The 16,180-nt window shown below is 47.2% G+C and overlaps 1 long non-coding RNA gene across 1 annotated transcript in view; it reads right to left on the bottom strand.

The window, feature by feature from the left end:
• The window catches only part of LOC144268634 (uncharacterized), a 45,922-nt gene that overhangs the window by 29,217 nt on the left and 525 nt on the right, over positions 1-16,180 (bottom strand). The window contains exon 2 of the long non-coding RNA XR_013346816.1: positions 11,954-12,016. This is a non-coding gene — a long non-coding RNA (uncharacterized LOC144268634). The remainder of the gene's footprint in view (positions 1-11,953; positions 12,017-16,180) is intronic.

The following is a 16,180-nucleotide window of genomic DNA, read 5'->3' as shown; positions in this document are numbered from 1 at the left end:
GGTAGTTAATTTCTGGAATAGTCTGCTAAAGGTAGCCAGGGCATTCCCATCAAACACCTGCCTGGGATGGTCTAGGTTTACTTGGTCCGGCTTCAGCACAGGGGGCTGGACTCAATGGTCTTTCAAGATCCTTCCAGACCAACATTTCTGTGGGTGTGTCTACACTGCAATGTAAGCCCAGGGTTAGCCGAACTTGAGTTAGCAGACACTGGGTGTGTTAATGTAGGGCTTGAATGTCTACACTCATTTGTAACCCCAGGTTAGGAATGCAGGGCTCCAGTGTCTACCCTGCATTATGCAGGCCCAAATCTAACCACCCATATCCCAGACTTCCTAGCATACTCCCAAAACATGGCTGCTCTAGCCCTTTGTAGTGCAGTGTGGGAAAATGTGACTGTCCACCAAACTTGACTGTCCAGAAGACAAAGGAAGTTGGCCCAAGGGATTGTGGGATACTTTTGGCGGACTCCCAGAGCATGAGTCTAGTGGGGCTGCATCTACACTGCAAAGCAACAGGTTTTGAACCCTGGTCCTGGCTTGATTCAGGATCAGACCCTCCAACCCATGGGTCCTGGGGCTCTGGGTTAGCATGATTTGGGTGTAGAAGGAAGGGGGCTTAGGCCTGAGCATGTGTTTGAGCCCTGGACTCACATTGCACTGTAGATGTAGCCTGTGATTACAGATCTTCCAGTAAATATACTCCCGAGCATTCTTCTTTGCCTTAGTCCATAACCTCAGTCACCATCGACTCCAAACTTCACAATGTTCTCCATTAACACCACATCTCAGCCACAGGCCCAATCGAAAATGCAAAGAATTAAATGGAACGAAAGTTATTCCTTCTCCTTCATCGTGACAAATTTTACTTCTGCCAGAAGTGAAAGGATCTGTTCAAGTTCATCATGTATTACTGATACTATATCCATCCAGCCTGCCTCCCCTGCTCTGCCTGAGATTTTGTGGTTCAGTGTGGTTACAAGGAATTGGATATATGCATTGTGGGTGACTTCGTGTGTTATAATTGTGAACTTACTGTGTTGCTAGGGAGTCTGTGAATATTCAGGGGATAAAGGGTAGGAGTTTTGTTGGTGGGTGGGTGAGTACATGGATATGGGTTGGTGGGTGTGAATATTGGTTTAACTAGTAAAGTGGGTTGACATTTTCTAGATTTCAATTTTTTGACAAAATAGTTCATTAAAATTTCTAATTTCCACACACAAACAAAAAAAAACCCAGGAAAAAATATTGCTTACAATTTCATGAGGATTTTTCCTACTTGCTTGTTGAAATTTTTCAATATTCAATGACATTTTCATCAAAATTTCTAATTTTGATGAAAAATAAAGAAAAACTAGTGGTGAGATTTTTGGGAAACTTTTTTTCCCGTTAAATTTTTGTGATTGTGTTGGTCATATTTACACTTGAGCAACCTTAGCTCTAGGATAACAAAGTATTTTTGTTTGGGGAATAAAAATATAGATATATTATGAGACACACAAAAAAAAACCCTGACATTTCTGAAGAAACTTAACAGAAAATATAGATCTTCTGAAATGGACAGCCATTGATATTTAAAAGTGTGTGTGTGTAAGAGAGAGAGCTAAAAATAAAATATCAACAACAACAAATCAAAGACTTACTCACAAAGCAGCTCCTTCAAGACCGAAATGTCAGGACCTTTCTATCCTCATAACCAATTCCCTTTAGTGTGGTAATCCATACAGCGAGATGAAAGGGCAACCTCTGGTGCTGTTAATTGTTCTTTTCAAAGGAGAACAGCTAAACTATTAGGATAGCTTTTATTGAGCACTCAAAGGGAAATGTGTTAACCCTTGTGTGGTGGAATGTCAGGTAGGTGGAGCACTATTGTCCCTGATTTGGAGCTGGTTCACCTCTTGGGTCCTGACATTAATATGCCCACATCTTCCCTAGAACCCATAACCATATCCAAAGCTGTTATACCCTTTTATAAATTACATCATGGACTATCCAAGCTTTAACAGGGTTCGGCGGGATGGTTAAGATTCCAATCCACACTGTAAGACAACGTAGTGCTTTAACAGTGTCTGGAGACAACCCTGTTGTAACTGCTCTCCTGACACACCTGCATTTTCAGCTTGGCTCTCATGTTTCATTTAGAGGCGTTTTCACCTCAAGGAAACTTTCCAACGTAACAAGCTCACAAGAGAGACCCATCCACCTTTCACAGAGCTTCCACCATCTTTCTGAGCCCATCTGCTAATTACCCAACGGTAAAGGGACTCTGTCTCCAGTGTGAAGTCAAAATGTTGAATGGATGACATCACATTCAATTTCCATGGCAACAGACTATCATCACAAACCCTGGCTAGTAATGAGTTCCTGGCAGGATCACCCAGGAGGAGGAGCTAGCTGGAAAGAGACGAGGCTGTCGTTCAGACACAAGGATCATTAATAGCAGCAAAAGATAGGAACAGCCAGGATCAGCCATGTCAATTGCTGGCATGGCATCATAGGATTGCGTGTCTCCCTGCTACTCTTCCCTCTGCACGAGGCTTCTATGTCATTTGAGAGCTGGTGGAAGCTGACAGTAGAGGTATTTATTTTCACAGGTTACTGGGCGAGGTCCTTCCAGGCACATGGACCCCCTACATCACCCAGAAATCCTCCTTTGGGCATTTTGCTATCAGCATATCTCCAGTAAGTTCCACCAAAGCTCCAGGCCACTGGCCTGTGCGCTTTCGGGCTTTAAAGTGAGGCCTGATGCACTCTGGATGTTTTAAGGTACAACATCAGTCAGTGATTATGTGAGTTCTGGAAGGGCCAAGGGTGGAGGAAGAAAAATAATAAGTTGCTTCTCCAGTTGACTTGACTCCTCTGGCCGATTGTGAATAGTGGGAGCTTTCCTCTCCTGCTAAACTGAGCCAACTCACCCGCTCTTCAGCACCAATGGCTGGTCTGAGGCTTGTAAGAGCAATTTCACCGGTTCCAAAGCTAGCTGGGACCCTTGTGATCATCTTGTCTGTATAACACAGGCCAGAGAACATCCCCAAAATAATTCCCAGAGCAGATCTTGTTAGAAAAACAACCAATCTTGATTTATAAATGGTCAGTAATAGAGAATCCAGCTGACCCTGGGCAAGTTGGTCCAATGGTTAATTACTCTCACTGTTAAAAAATTATTAATTAAAATGTCCTGGGAGGAAAGCTTAGCACAGTCATTCCTGGGGTGGGGGAAGGTGCAGCCCCTTGAGTTCATTTTGTGGAGCCTATCATTATTTTACTATGGTAGCCCATGAAGGCTCCTAACTAAGATCAGGGGCCCATGTTGCTAGGTGCAGCCAAGACACATAGTGAGAGATGGTCCCTGCCCTAAAAAGCTTATAGGCTCAATCGACATGGCAGACAGAGTGAGGGAAACTGAGGCAGAGTCTTGCCCAACATACCCGAGTAGTGCCCAGAATAGACCCCAGGTCCCCTGATTCCTAGGCCAACCCCCGATCTGGTAGGCCTGCTTCCCTCCTGGCTCATTGTGGGAGGGGAAAGTGTAGCCTGCCCCTGGCCAGTGTAGAGCAGCTGCTGAGGCTTATGTGTGAGACAATTCTTATAACCAGTGTGAAGCCAACAAACTGGGGCTTTGCTCTTGTGGCACTTGGCTGTAATGTTCTGACTGTTAAGGAAGGGCAGATGCCAGACGACTCTGCCGAGAAAAAGGAGGTTGGAAAATGGGGGTGAGAGGAGGCCTGAGGGAATGGAATCTGGAAGGCCAGAGGGGACGACAGGCCACCCCCATAGTGAAAAGTCTCCCCTGCCCCAACCTAATGCCCTCTCCTGCTTGTCAGATCCCCACACAACAGCAGACAAGCCTCCCACCCCCTCAGCCACCCAAATCCTGCTATTTTCCAAAACACAACCCTTCCTATCCCCTCAGCTTCAGGGCACATTTCTTGCCCTCAGCAATTGCCCTTCTGTGCACTTGAGCAAAATCCATGTACTGAAGAGAGTCAGACTCCAGGCAGCTTCTTCGCAGCTTGGCTCCTCAGCAAGGGGACCACGCAGAGCCCAACAGATAATAATCGTTGTGGGTGAACTGGCTGATGCCCTGTCTGGGAAAGGAAGCCAGGGGTGCATCAGCATCACCAAGGACAGGCACAGAATTCAATAGGCTGCCAAGAGGGTGGCTGTTGCTGGCCCAAGCTTTTGCATCAAGATGCTTACGGAACACCCACCGGGAGTCAGCCAAGGAACGGGGCTAGTGAGAACAAGGGTCCTTCTCCTTCTGGGTATTTACACGCACACCCTGGTTGTGGATTTCAGTTCACAAGACACCTGCAATCTGGGAAAGGATCATTAGCCCCTTTCTAGAAAGGGGAAACTGAGGCAGAAATACCTTACAGAAGTTGTCTGAGGGGAGAGACAGGAACTGAACCCACAGCCCATAGCTCTCTCCTGTAGTGTCTTTAGCACAAGACCAGCTATCTGTGAGCAGCTAGTTGGTGCAGTGGGAGTTCACCTGAACCCTCTGGGGGAAATACAGCAATCGTTACTTCCAAGAAGACACATGCGTGTTCATACCAGGAGTCAACCTTTGACTTTAAATACATTCATTATGTCCTAACATTATGCCCTGACTTAATCCATGCAGGTCATAAAGGAGGGAGGTGCCTGCACAGCTGGGCTTCACTTGGCGTGTGCTTTCCACCCGGACTTCTATTAAGTTACTATAAGAGCCTGAAATGTTTACAGAAAAAGTTGAAACAGGAAAATGTTATATGGGCTGGGGGGAGGAATCTGTCCCAGCTTTGTGGCTTTGCCTTCACTGCAGTGAAACCAGCCTGCTGGTTCCTGTAATTGGCTAAGAAATCACAACAGCTGTGCTCCTTCTGCTCCTTGGAGGCAGGCAGAAATGACTTACAAGGACAGAGTTTTCACTTCCATCACCAAGCTCACCCGAGTCCACAAAAGGGGCCTGCATGGCTATGACGGGTTTATAGACCCTTGCCTGGAGCCTGGCAGACAAAGGGTTAACTTTTCCCCATGGCTAGAGAAAGGGCCACAATTACCTGCCCTGAAGGCAGGGGAACAAGGCTGGGCCAGCTGTAGCAAATTAACTAAACAACATACACACTATAAAGGGACGTGCTGTAGGGAAGGAAGGGGCTGAGTTTGGCAGTGTCAGTGTCCTCTCTTCAGCTTGTCAGCCCTGACTGTTGCTTTGGCAGAGGGAAATCCTGGGGTGGGCCCTGAAAGGGGCAAGACGTTTTTTACCTTTACTCCCCTGTTTTATCGTACAACTCAGCTGCTGCGCCCCATTTAGCTGTGTGGCCATTCCTTTCCAGTCCCAGCTGGTCTGTCCCCAGGACCCACTGGGTTTCTTGTTTGCAGGAAATCCCAGTGCCCCCAGCGTCCATTCACACCCACTGAGGTACTGCGTGCTCCAAACCCAACAGTGCCCCTCAAGTACCTGTAGAGCAGAGCTGGGTGGCAAATAGCCATTGAAAAATGGCTTTGCTGTTTCTTCTGGTGGTGCAGCGCTGCCCTAACAAGGCAATGGAGGACTCCCCAGGCAGGGCTCTATGCCCCTCTCTACCGTGGTATAAGACGTTAGATGCAGAGCAGCACGCCAGGGGTCGCGCCCAGTATACAGGCCTCTGGGGGCCTGTTGCATGCCCTGAAGGTGCTCTAACTTCCAGTATGGGTCAGACAAACCCCAGGGAGCACAAAGGGGGCATACAGTACCTTCCCCTTGTCCCAGCTCTCCTGAGGGCTTGTGCTCCTGGCTGTAATGCCCAGCACTTGGGGGCTGTGGTTGAAGGGAAATCTGGATGGGTTCTCTCTGCTGCAATAGGGTAATGGGGTCTATTAACAAGGGGCTCTTTCCAGCCATTCAAAATTGAGAATCCTGTTATTTGTATTAGGGCAGCACCCAAGGCCCCAGCTGAGAGCAGGGCTCCGTTGTTCGGGGTGCTGTACATACACATAATAAAGAAACGGTCCCCGCCCTGAATTTACAGTCTAAATTGCAGTGGGTTTGCGCTTTCCTCAGAGCTGATTTCCTTTATGTTATTTCTGCCCTGCCGCACTTGGCCCAGTCTCGCCTAAACGGCAGTCCATGGCAGGCGTATTCCTTTCAAAACGTGCCTGAGTTCATAACCTTCTCGGAGCAAGCATAAGACACGTGGTGCACACAAACCCATTAAGGCCCAGGGGCTCCGCCCTGTGCCTTTGATAGGAGCAGGTACAGGAGAACTTTCTCTTTGCTAGTGGCCTCCCCTTTCCGGACGTAGGCTGTGCAAATTCTGGGTCTGCCACCTCCGCTGCTTCCACGTGTGTTACTCTTTGACGGGCCACCCGTCTGGCTAGAAAAGCTGCAATGTGATTAAGCGGGAAAGAGGTGGGAGGGGAGCAAGAGATAGGAAGAGGGCAAGGGGCATAGCAAGAAGGGAGAAAAAGAGAGACTGGTGGATGGGGGAAAAGATGAGCAAGAGCTAGTAGTGTGAATGGCATGTAGGGTATAATGAGCTGCGATGGAGCTAGCCCCAGAGCCTGCAGCTTAACAAGACACAGCAAGGAAGCATTGCATGTACTGAACATCACACTAATGCCAAGAGAGGCGGGGGGTGGGGGGACAAATGCAAAGAGCCGCGGCTACTCATAGATGTTGCAGGTGCTGTTTTTCTGATGAGCTTTGGCTGCTTCCTCTGAGTATGCAGCTTCCCTTTGGAGGTGCCAATGATGTAATTCTGGAGCAAAACCCTTCTCCGGCTCCCATTGTTAGTGAGCCTCGAAGACAAGCAAGCACTTGCATGCTTACCAGCTCCCCTGGCTTGAAGCAGCTCAGTGCGGAGAACAATACTCATTGTAAATACGGTCCTGAGACTTGCTCCTTTCAGACTGGCAGGAACGCAGGGAAGGAGGCTTAAAACCCTTAATTTGTATGGAAGTTAGAAGCTGGTGCCTAGAGGTTTTATACCAATCAGCTTTGAAGCAATTAAGCATGATTGGGAAAACATTACAGCTTGTTTAATGGGGTTGTCGGCTCTCCAGTGGAGCCTGGCTCAGAACTATTGCTCTTTAATGTGAAGGCTTCCTTCAAGCGATAAAGAGTTAATAGGATGTTACTTATGAGAGTGGCTTGATAGCTAAATTCCATACTAATAATTTACAAGGCATTTACACTAAGGAACTACTTTGGCACATTAACAGCCTTTGGTGACCTCTCTGAAATGAATTGGTCTCACTTCAGTTCCCGTGGCCATGTGTCCAAATGGCTTATGCCTCTTAGGCACATGACTTGAATGCATCATAAAGGAACACTCCTTGACTCTATAGTGCGCAACAATCTCAAGGCAGAGTCTTGTTCTCCCTGGTGCCCAATGCATTGCCTGTTTTACACCTTGGAGTTAAGAATGAGTGAACCCCCAAAAGTCCAACGGTCTTCAAAAGCACCTGAACTCTTGATGCTTATTTACACCTTATTTCCATACTCCAGATTTTTCTGAGGTTCTCCCACCTCCATCTTTCCCCATCCAATCCACCCACCTTCAGTGATTTCCAGCGTAGGGAAAAGATCTGGGGCTTTTCTCCCCTGTAGTAGGAGACAATATAAATTGAGGGAGGGGTCTAAAGCTTTACTCTCCCCATTCTGTGTGTGCGGAAGACATTGGCGTGCCAGTTCTGGCTAAACAAAGCAGATGGGTCACCATGAAAACTCTTATGTGGAGGTATCCACTTTCAGCGGTTTGGTGAAAACGGTGCCCTCCTCTCTGGGCCTGAACTGTCACTGAGTGTTCACATTCCTCTCTTGTTTCTCATTGGTGGAGGGTCTTGGCCCTGCCAGAATTCTCCTGGAGGGCTGGAGTTTTTCTGACGTGGAATGACCTCTCTTCCACCTGCTCCTCCAGTTGCATTTAAGTCTTCAAGCAATAAAGATTATATTTCTGCTCTGGATTCTCAGATATTTTTACAAGCAAGCGCCGTAAAAGGGAAGCCTCTGATTCAGTAGTAAATATCGCAACCTGTCATGTTCAGGACAACGTGTGCCCAGAGCACATCACATTCCCTTACGCTCCCCCAAATCAATCTGTTCAAAGAAGAACAGAGGAGGGAAAACTCTTTCAGCATCTGACCATTAGTTGTTTTCAGACAGACCTCTTTGTGCATACCGTCCTTGCCAAAGGCGCCGGAAAATTCCATCGCTTTAATTTATAACTGCAGTCATAGAGTACTGTCTCTTTAAAGATCAAAGCCAAGAGACCAAGAGCCTGGGAGATGGGAACTAAAGGAAAGATTCCGGTGATATAAACTCTTCTTGCTTGTGGAATAAAAGGCAGCTGTTAAACCAGCTTAATGTGTCCTGCTTCCTTACATAGCAAGGGCCAAACCGTTGTGGTAATTGCTTTCCCAGCAATAAATTGACTATGTACGTTTAGGTTTCAATTAATTTGCTTGCTCTAAATGACCTGCCTCCTGGTGCTTCCAGCAATCAAACCTCTTTAACTGAACACAGCATTTGCCCTATCTGCTTGGAAAAGGGTGGACAAAAGTAGGGCAGTGGAATCCCGTGGGAGGGCAATGCAGAACAAAGGAAGCTGGGGGAGAAGAGACACAAAGCACAGGCCGCACCCTGCAGGCAGGAGACATTCCATTCCTTCCCGAGTAGCCAAGGGAGAAACTGGGTGTGGGCCTGATCCAAAACCTATTGGCGCTCTGGTTGGTTCCAGTGGCATTTGGATCAGGTCCTAAGTCCTCAGCGGCAAAAAGGCAGAGTGGAACAGCAAGCCAAGCTGTCCTTCCAGGGAATCTCCCTTCTGAGCTGGACCGCTTCTTCCAGGAGGGTCGAGGAAGTGGCAGGGATTTAAGGCGTATGGTGACTTTGGAACGGCGCCACCTCTAGATCCATCTTCTGAAAGAAAGATTTACAAAATGTGAGCCTAGAGAAGAGGGAAAGGAGGTGGGGTGAGGGCATGGCTTCAACTCCAGTGGAGAGGCAGGTGCTGGCTGCTTCGGGAAGCAAGCCAGCAGCAACCGAGCAAAAGAAGAAATCCACCGGGAAGATGAATTCGCTGATGTTTTTGAGTCCCCAGACTAGGCAGGGTGGGAGGATCTGGAGAGGGGGAATGGGCCCATCAAAGTACACATCCCCTCCAAATGGATATGAATTGTTTATTTACGGTCGCACCTCTGATGTGCTGGGCACACACCAACACTCACAAAGGACGGTGCTTGCCCTGTGGAGCTCACAGTCTAAGGACACAGGAGCAGCAAATGGCTAGGAGAAAAGGAACAGTGGGCAGTTAATATACAAGTCAGCTAGATTCATGGCAAACAGCATGGCAGAAGTGGGTCTTTAAGAGGATTTATGTGTGGACAGAGGAGGAGCCACTGAGCAATGGGGCTACGTGGAAAATAGAGGCTGGAACCATGTTGATGCAAAAATCAAGTGACACCAGCCTCCCTTCATCCCTCTTGTTCTTTTTCTTTCTGCAACTTTTCAGGTGTCTGGGGCCTTCCCTGTCACTCCCACCCCTTTCCAAGCACTTTGATCAACTCTTTTTTAGCCAGCACCTTCTCTCTGATGCCAGAAATGTTTCTGTTTCTATCTGAGATGATGTAACTAGTGTTGAGGTGAAGGAGGGAGGAAGGGAGGAAGCGGATTACTCTTACTTTCAGCTCTGACATCCAAATCTGGGGGTGCCCTTACCTTTCCCTGCCCAATGAAAACAAGCCTCTCAGAAATCAGTTCCGACCTCCACCCTGGAAGGGAGGGTGCAGGCCCAGCTCTGCCATGGTGCTAATATAAGTCAGACCTCCTAGAACACCCCCTTCATAAATGCAGCCAGTTGTCTTTTCTCACTGGGTCTGCTCATCATGCAAGAAAGGTCAGATCCCTTTCCGTAGCCGGTTTCCAGCATTGTTTCTATGATACAGTGTGGAAAATGTCCACAGCCAGTCTAAGCTAATACACCATTGCTAGCACTGGCATGGCTGCTCCTGTACTGAAAAACGTTTGTAGGGTAGAGGCACCTTCACAGTCTAATAATCTTCTCACCCCTCCGTCTCCTGGCTGAGGCAATCGTTCCAGGGCTCTCTTCAAAACCAATCAATGACACTTCTTTGTCATCTAAACAAGGCAACCATGGGTCAGTGTGATTCAAGGCCTACCTCCCGGGCTCTCCTACTCCCTACCACCGTGGAGAGTGAGTGGCAAGGTTTAGGAGTCAAACCCAGGTTTCCCGCAAACCTTGTGGCTTGTAATGCTTTCCTCTTTCTTCCTATTTTTGTGGGACAGATCAGTTAGTGATTCAAGAGGAGAAAAATACCATTAAACCAAAGGAAGCGAGCCGTCCGCCTCTTTCAGTTAGAACAAGCAGCTGTTGGAAATGTGCATATGTGGAGCAATAATGCCAAATGAAACAGTGACTTCTCAATTATGATCATTTAGGCTTCATTTAGCAGACTGAAAGAAAGCACAGGGTTTAATTGCATGAGAGAGAGAGAGAGAACCTCTAAAGCTGCCAGGCACAATCAAATGGCCTTGAGAAATAGCACTGTATCTGCTCTGGGGGAGTTCATTCTGTGTCCAAAATACAGACAGGACCTCTCCACTCTGGCCGATCTGACTAGTGTACAGGGTGAGTCTTTGAGAACAGCAAAGCCCAGAATCATATCCCCTCTCCTTGTGATTTTTAGGTCTCCTTAAGGATTAGGGCTAATAACATTCTAGCTCTTTTTTAGATAACTTTCACCATCACCAGCATGGAAAGGACAGTCTGGGATTGGGATTCTTTCCCACGGCCATTGGTAATTCATGGTGTCTCCCTCTGGACCTACCGGGAGAGAGGGGGTGAGGGACATCAGGAAAGAAAAGGAGAGAGGAAGATGCTAGGAAGAAGAGCGAAGGAGAGTGTGAAATATCCCAGGGGTGGGGATGAGGAGAACAGGGAGACCCACAAATGGCTTGTGAGTTGGGAAGAGCACAAAAAGAGGGAGAGAGGAGGGGTGGACAACAGAGATGGGGTGGCAAATAACAAAGAGACAAAGCAAATGAAAGGAGATGGGCTGCTGCTCTTCAACAGAAGACCCAGAGATATGGTCCAAGGGAGGGAGAATAACAGAAGAGACAACAATAGAGAGACATGAGACAAGGGGAGGAAGATGAATAGAATGGGCTGGAACTAGAAGGAGAAAGGAAAGAGGCTAAAGACATGGAAGGAGGAGAGCAAAGGAGCGGAAGACACACAGCACATTCGTTTCAGTGAATTTTGAGTAATTGTGTTCCACTTGATTACTATGAGTTATATTGCGGTTGGGCCGGGAGGCCACCACCAGGTGAGGCTCCTTTTGTTCTCGGCTCTATATAAGCAAGTGGTAAATGGCAGCCCCTTCTCCAAAGAGCTCTCCCAGTCTGTTTGGGTCTGTGATAAACTGCCCTGCATCTCTGTAGGTTTAAAGGTCAGCCATGGAGAGATCCTCTCATTCTATTATTACTGCTGGGTGCTCTGGAGTCGGTAGTTAAGTACTTTGGGGGTAGGGAAGGAGATGAGACAGAGGAGGGAAAATCATTCCTCTGGCCCTCCTAAAAGCCCTAAGTCGGAGCTGTTCCTACCCAGATATCCACCCACAACTCCCTCCCCTGCACCACAAAGTGGGCACGGGCCTTCTCCGAGTGGTCACTGCCCCATCAACCCCACCCCTTGTGGCTAGAGGCCATTGCATCTTATTTACACAGCTCTTCTGTGTCCTTCCCCGACTAGTCCTTTGCACCCCCATAAAGAAGTGCACCCCACACTGGGAAATGCTGGCATAGAGCTTAAGAAGATATTTAGGACCCAAGTTGCAGAGCTAACTTTTCTAAGGTGCCTTCTGAATTTTCCCGGTGGCATAGGCCAGCATTCATCCATAGGTCCATAGCTGCAAGTACAAGATAGCTCGCTGCACAATAGAACCCCTAAATTCAGGGTTTTGTACATACCAACTGGCCAACTCACAGATGCTGGCAGTTTGCAGTTCAGACGTCTCCTGTGAAAATTTGACCCTAAAAGTTGAAAATCACAAACTAGATTAGCCGTGCCGTACAATGCAGCCGACGTAAAAAAGAAGCAGAACTCCCTCAGTATAAAGCCCCATTCCCATCCCTTCCTTCTAAAAGACACTTTTGTTGGCCATTCAGTTTTTCTGCCTTTTTTTTAAGAAAAAACCTTTGCCAGCTATGTTTCTCAATGTGAGCATCTAAAAATAAAATGAAAAACCACCATCACGCCTGGCCTTGTTGCAAACTCCCATGGAAATTATTGTGGTTTCTTGCTGCTGCTGCTACATAATTGTTTAAGAGGTGGAGTGAACTGGTGTGGTTTGGTTCGTTTTTTTCTTTCCCTTGGTCTGATTATTTTAAGCCTTCTGCGAGTCCCATACGATTGAACCTAACGTTATCTCATGCACACAGTTGTCGTCTCATTAAAAGGAAATCAGAGAAACTGACTTTAATAAATGTTAACACCCTCTGTGAAAAATCCAGCAATTAAATCTTCCTGACCCTAGACCTTTGAAAATGACACATGACAAATCCCTTTCGGTCTTAATAAGTCCAGCCCATCAAAGGATGGTAGCACTGGGGGAGGAGGGGAGAAGATTGGGGAGGGAGAGAAAAAGGGAAATGAATACTTAAAAAGAGTAAGAGACAAAGAATGGCCATGCCATTTTCCATCATCCACACCAAAAAGCAGAACATAATGAGCATCATTAGAATTGGAGTGATAAGATGCACTCACTCCAAGCAACATGGGTGGGGTAAAGGGATGTGGGGGAGGGTGGCATGAGAGTGGTGACTTGACCTACCATTGAGGGCACCACAAGCCTCATTAGATAGATTTCCAAGGGTGCTTAAAGAATTCTATTTACCCTATAGCTATAATTTTGTTTTCATATGAGTCTCAAGCACAGAGGTATTGTGGGCATTGGAAACAACTGGACCGCAGGCGAGGGTTTAACTCCACAGACTGTATTGTCAACTCATAGATAGTAATAATCATAGGACTGGGAGGGGCCTCAAGAGGTCATCTAGTCCAGTCCCCTGCACTCAAGGCAGGACTAAGTATTATCTAGACCATCCCAGACAGGTGTTTGTCTAACCTCCTTAAAATCTCTTTAAACCTCCAATGATGGAGATTCCACAACCTCCTTGGGCAATTTATTCCAGTGCTTAATCACCCTGATAGGAAGTTTTTCCTAATGTCCAACCTAAACCTCCCTTGCTGCAATTTAAGCCCATTGCTGCTTGTCCTATCCTCACAGGTTAACGAGAACAATTTTTCTACCTCCTTCTCATAACACCTTTTATGTACTTAAAAACTGTTATCATGTCCCCCCTCGGTCTTCTCTTCTCCAGACTAAACAAACCCAGTTCTTCCAATCTTTCCTCATAGGTCATGTTTTCTAGACCTTTAATCATTTTTGTTGCTCTGCTCTGGACTTTCTCCAATTTGTCCACATCTTTCCTGAAATGTAGCACCCAGAATTGGACACAATACTCCAGTTGAGGCTGTATCAGCATGGAGTACAGAGGAAGAATTACTTCTTGTGTCTTGCTTACAACATTCCTGCCAGTACATCCCAGAATGATGTTTACTTTTTTTGCAACAGTGTTACACTGTTGACTCATATTTAGCTTATGATCCACCATGACCCCCAGATCTCTTTCTGAGTACTCCTTCCTAGGCAGTCATTTCCCATTTTGTATGTGTGCAACTGATTGTTCCTTCCTAAGTGGAGTACTTTGCATTTTTCCTTATTGAATTTCATCCTGTTTACTTCAGACCATTTCTCCAGTTTGTCCAGATCATTGTGAATTTTAATCCTGTCCTCCAAAGCACTTGGAACCTCTCCCAGCTTGGTGTTGTCCGCAAACTTTATAAGTGTGCTCTCTAGGCTATTGTCTAAATCATTGATGAAGATATTGAACAGAACCAGACCCAGAACTGATCCCTGCATGACCCCACTTGATATGTCTTTCCAGCTTGACTGTGAACCACTGATAACTACTCTCTGGGAACAGTTTTCCAACTAGTTTTGCACCCACCTTATACTAGCTCCATCTAGGTTGTATTTCCCTAGTTTGTTTATGAGAAGGTCATGAGAGACAGTATCAAAAGCCTTACTAACATCAAGATATACCACATCTACCGCTTCCCCCCATCCACAAGGCTTGTTACCCTGTCATGTGGTACTTTGTCAAAGTTGCTTCCAGTGGGAGCTGGAACCTGGGAGGTGGAAATAACCAACTGGTGCTACCTGAAGTCAGAACTCCTCAGAAATGGAGAAATTGGGCCTGATTCAAACTTGGGATGAAAGATGTGGGGAAGCCAGCAATTCCTATTGTGTTTGGACAAGTACTCTCCTTCTTAAACATGAATCCCTGGGTGGAAGGAAATTGTGTGCAGTGGGGTCAGTAATATTTTGTGATATGTTTAGAAAGCTGTTGGGGAAGGAAGACAGGATGAAAGTGAATTAAGTAAGCGAGGGGGGAAGCCAGAGGAGGAGGCTGCTGAAAAGCAGAAGAGGATTAAGCAGAGGCAATATGATCCATTTGTAATCAAATAGGGAGTATCTCAAGAGATCTGGGTTCAAAGCATGGTTCTGCTACCAACTCAGTCTGTGACCTTGGACAAGCTGCTTGATCTCTCTGAGCATCACTTTGTCCATCTCTTGTCAAGTGGAAATAATAATCTTTTCTCAGAGGTAAGGGACTTGATTCATGTTGAGCGTGTGTAGCGTACTGTGAGATCCGAGGACAAAAGGCACAAAGTATCATTCATGGTTCTGATTTACTCCGGCATCTCTGGCTATCCACTGCCTGACTGCTGATACTTTTATTACTTAGACCCAACATTTCCCTTTTCATTCTATTCCCATTATCCAGCTCTTTCAGCTCTTTAATCTCAAGTGGCTGAATTGGGGCGCAACTGGGAAATAGCTGTTTTTGTGCACAGCCAGGTGAGACACTGGCAGTGAGAAATCGCTGATGCACAGGAACTCATTAGCACAAATGTCTAGAAAGCCTGATAAGAGTCCTCCAATAAGCCTGCCCAAGAGATAACAGCACTGGAAGAGGAAGAGAAATGGCCAGCCAGGGACTACAGGTTTGATTGGATTGTAACGAACCTTTAGTTCAGACACACATTTGCCTGTAATAAAGTTTGTTGGGCCAAAAAAACTTTGCTAAGAGTACACGTGATGGATGAGTGCCCAAGAGACACAAGGGCCCAGAAAGTGGAGCTGCTAATATGCAGGTGGGGTAGGTGGGGGACGTAGGAACTCTCTCTGGCTGGACCGGGGAACCCAGAAATGACCAAGCCCAGTTTATAAAGGCAAATGGAAAAGCAAAGGCTAGAAGTGCCTTGGGCAGGAATTGCCATCTCGTCTCTACAGGGGAGACTCTCTGGTCAGAGTCAAGGAGCCTTGCTCGGTCGCAGCATGGTGATGCTCGCTCTGCCTGTGCTGTATCTGCACTGTGGAGCAATGCCGGAGAGGACTTTAGTCTCAAGGGCTCGCAGTGACTTTCACACCTCCTTGGCACAGTGGGTGCTGTCGGGGGATCTCCATTCAGGCTTCCCTCCTGTTGACCCTATGGCGCTCATTCCTGTTGGCTGACTTTTTTTGTTGCCCATGAAATCCTGGTTCTGTGGCCCCTCCCTCTTCTGAGGGGTGGGGCTTCCACTCCATGGGTGGCTTCTGCCACTCCATGGAGACTTCCTAGGACTTAAATAGGCTAGTGCCTTTCACACCTCTGGGTGCTGTCCAGGGTTCTCTGCTTAGTGTCCCCTCCCAGGCCCCTAGCCTCACTCCCCTTCCTGTTTTGTCCCCCTGTACTCAGTTGATCCTTGTGGTCTATCCCTTTGATTTTAGGGGAAGATCTTTATTGCATTTGTGGCTGGTGCTTTGAAGGCTCCACCTGCCAATGTGGGAATCAAACAAGCCAGTACCTTTCACTAGCACTGACCGGCGCAAAATCCATTGCATGTGTGTGTGCACCTTGGGCTTTTTCCCCCCAGGGCTCCCGGCTCCCACCTCAGGCTTTACTAAAACCACACAGAACATGGCTCTCCCTCAGCCGTGAGCTTGCCCAGATTCCGTGCTGCCGGGGCTCAGTGAGGAATCTCACGGCCTACAGGGGCTACGTTATCCCAGGGCTACCTGGAGCAGG

The sequence above is a fragment of the Eretmochelys imbricata genome, chromosome 8 (genome assembly GCF_965152235.1).
Source record: "Eretmochelys imbricata isolate rEreImb1 chromosome 8, rEreImb1.hap1, whole genome shotgun sequence".
NCBI lineage: Eukaryota > Metazoa > Chordata > Testudines > Cheloniidae > Eretmochelys > Eretmochelys imbricata.
The sequence above is the reverse complement of the archived record's forward strand: the minus strand, read 5'-3'. Positions and strand labels throughout refer to the sequence as shown.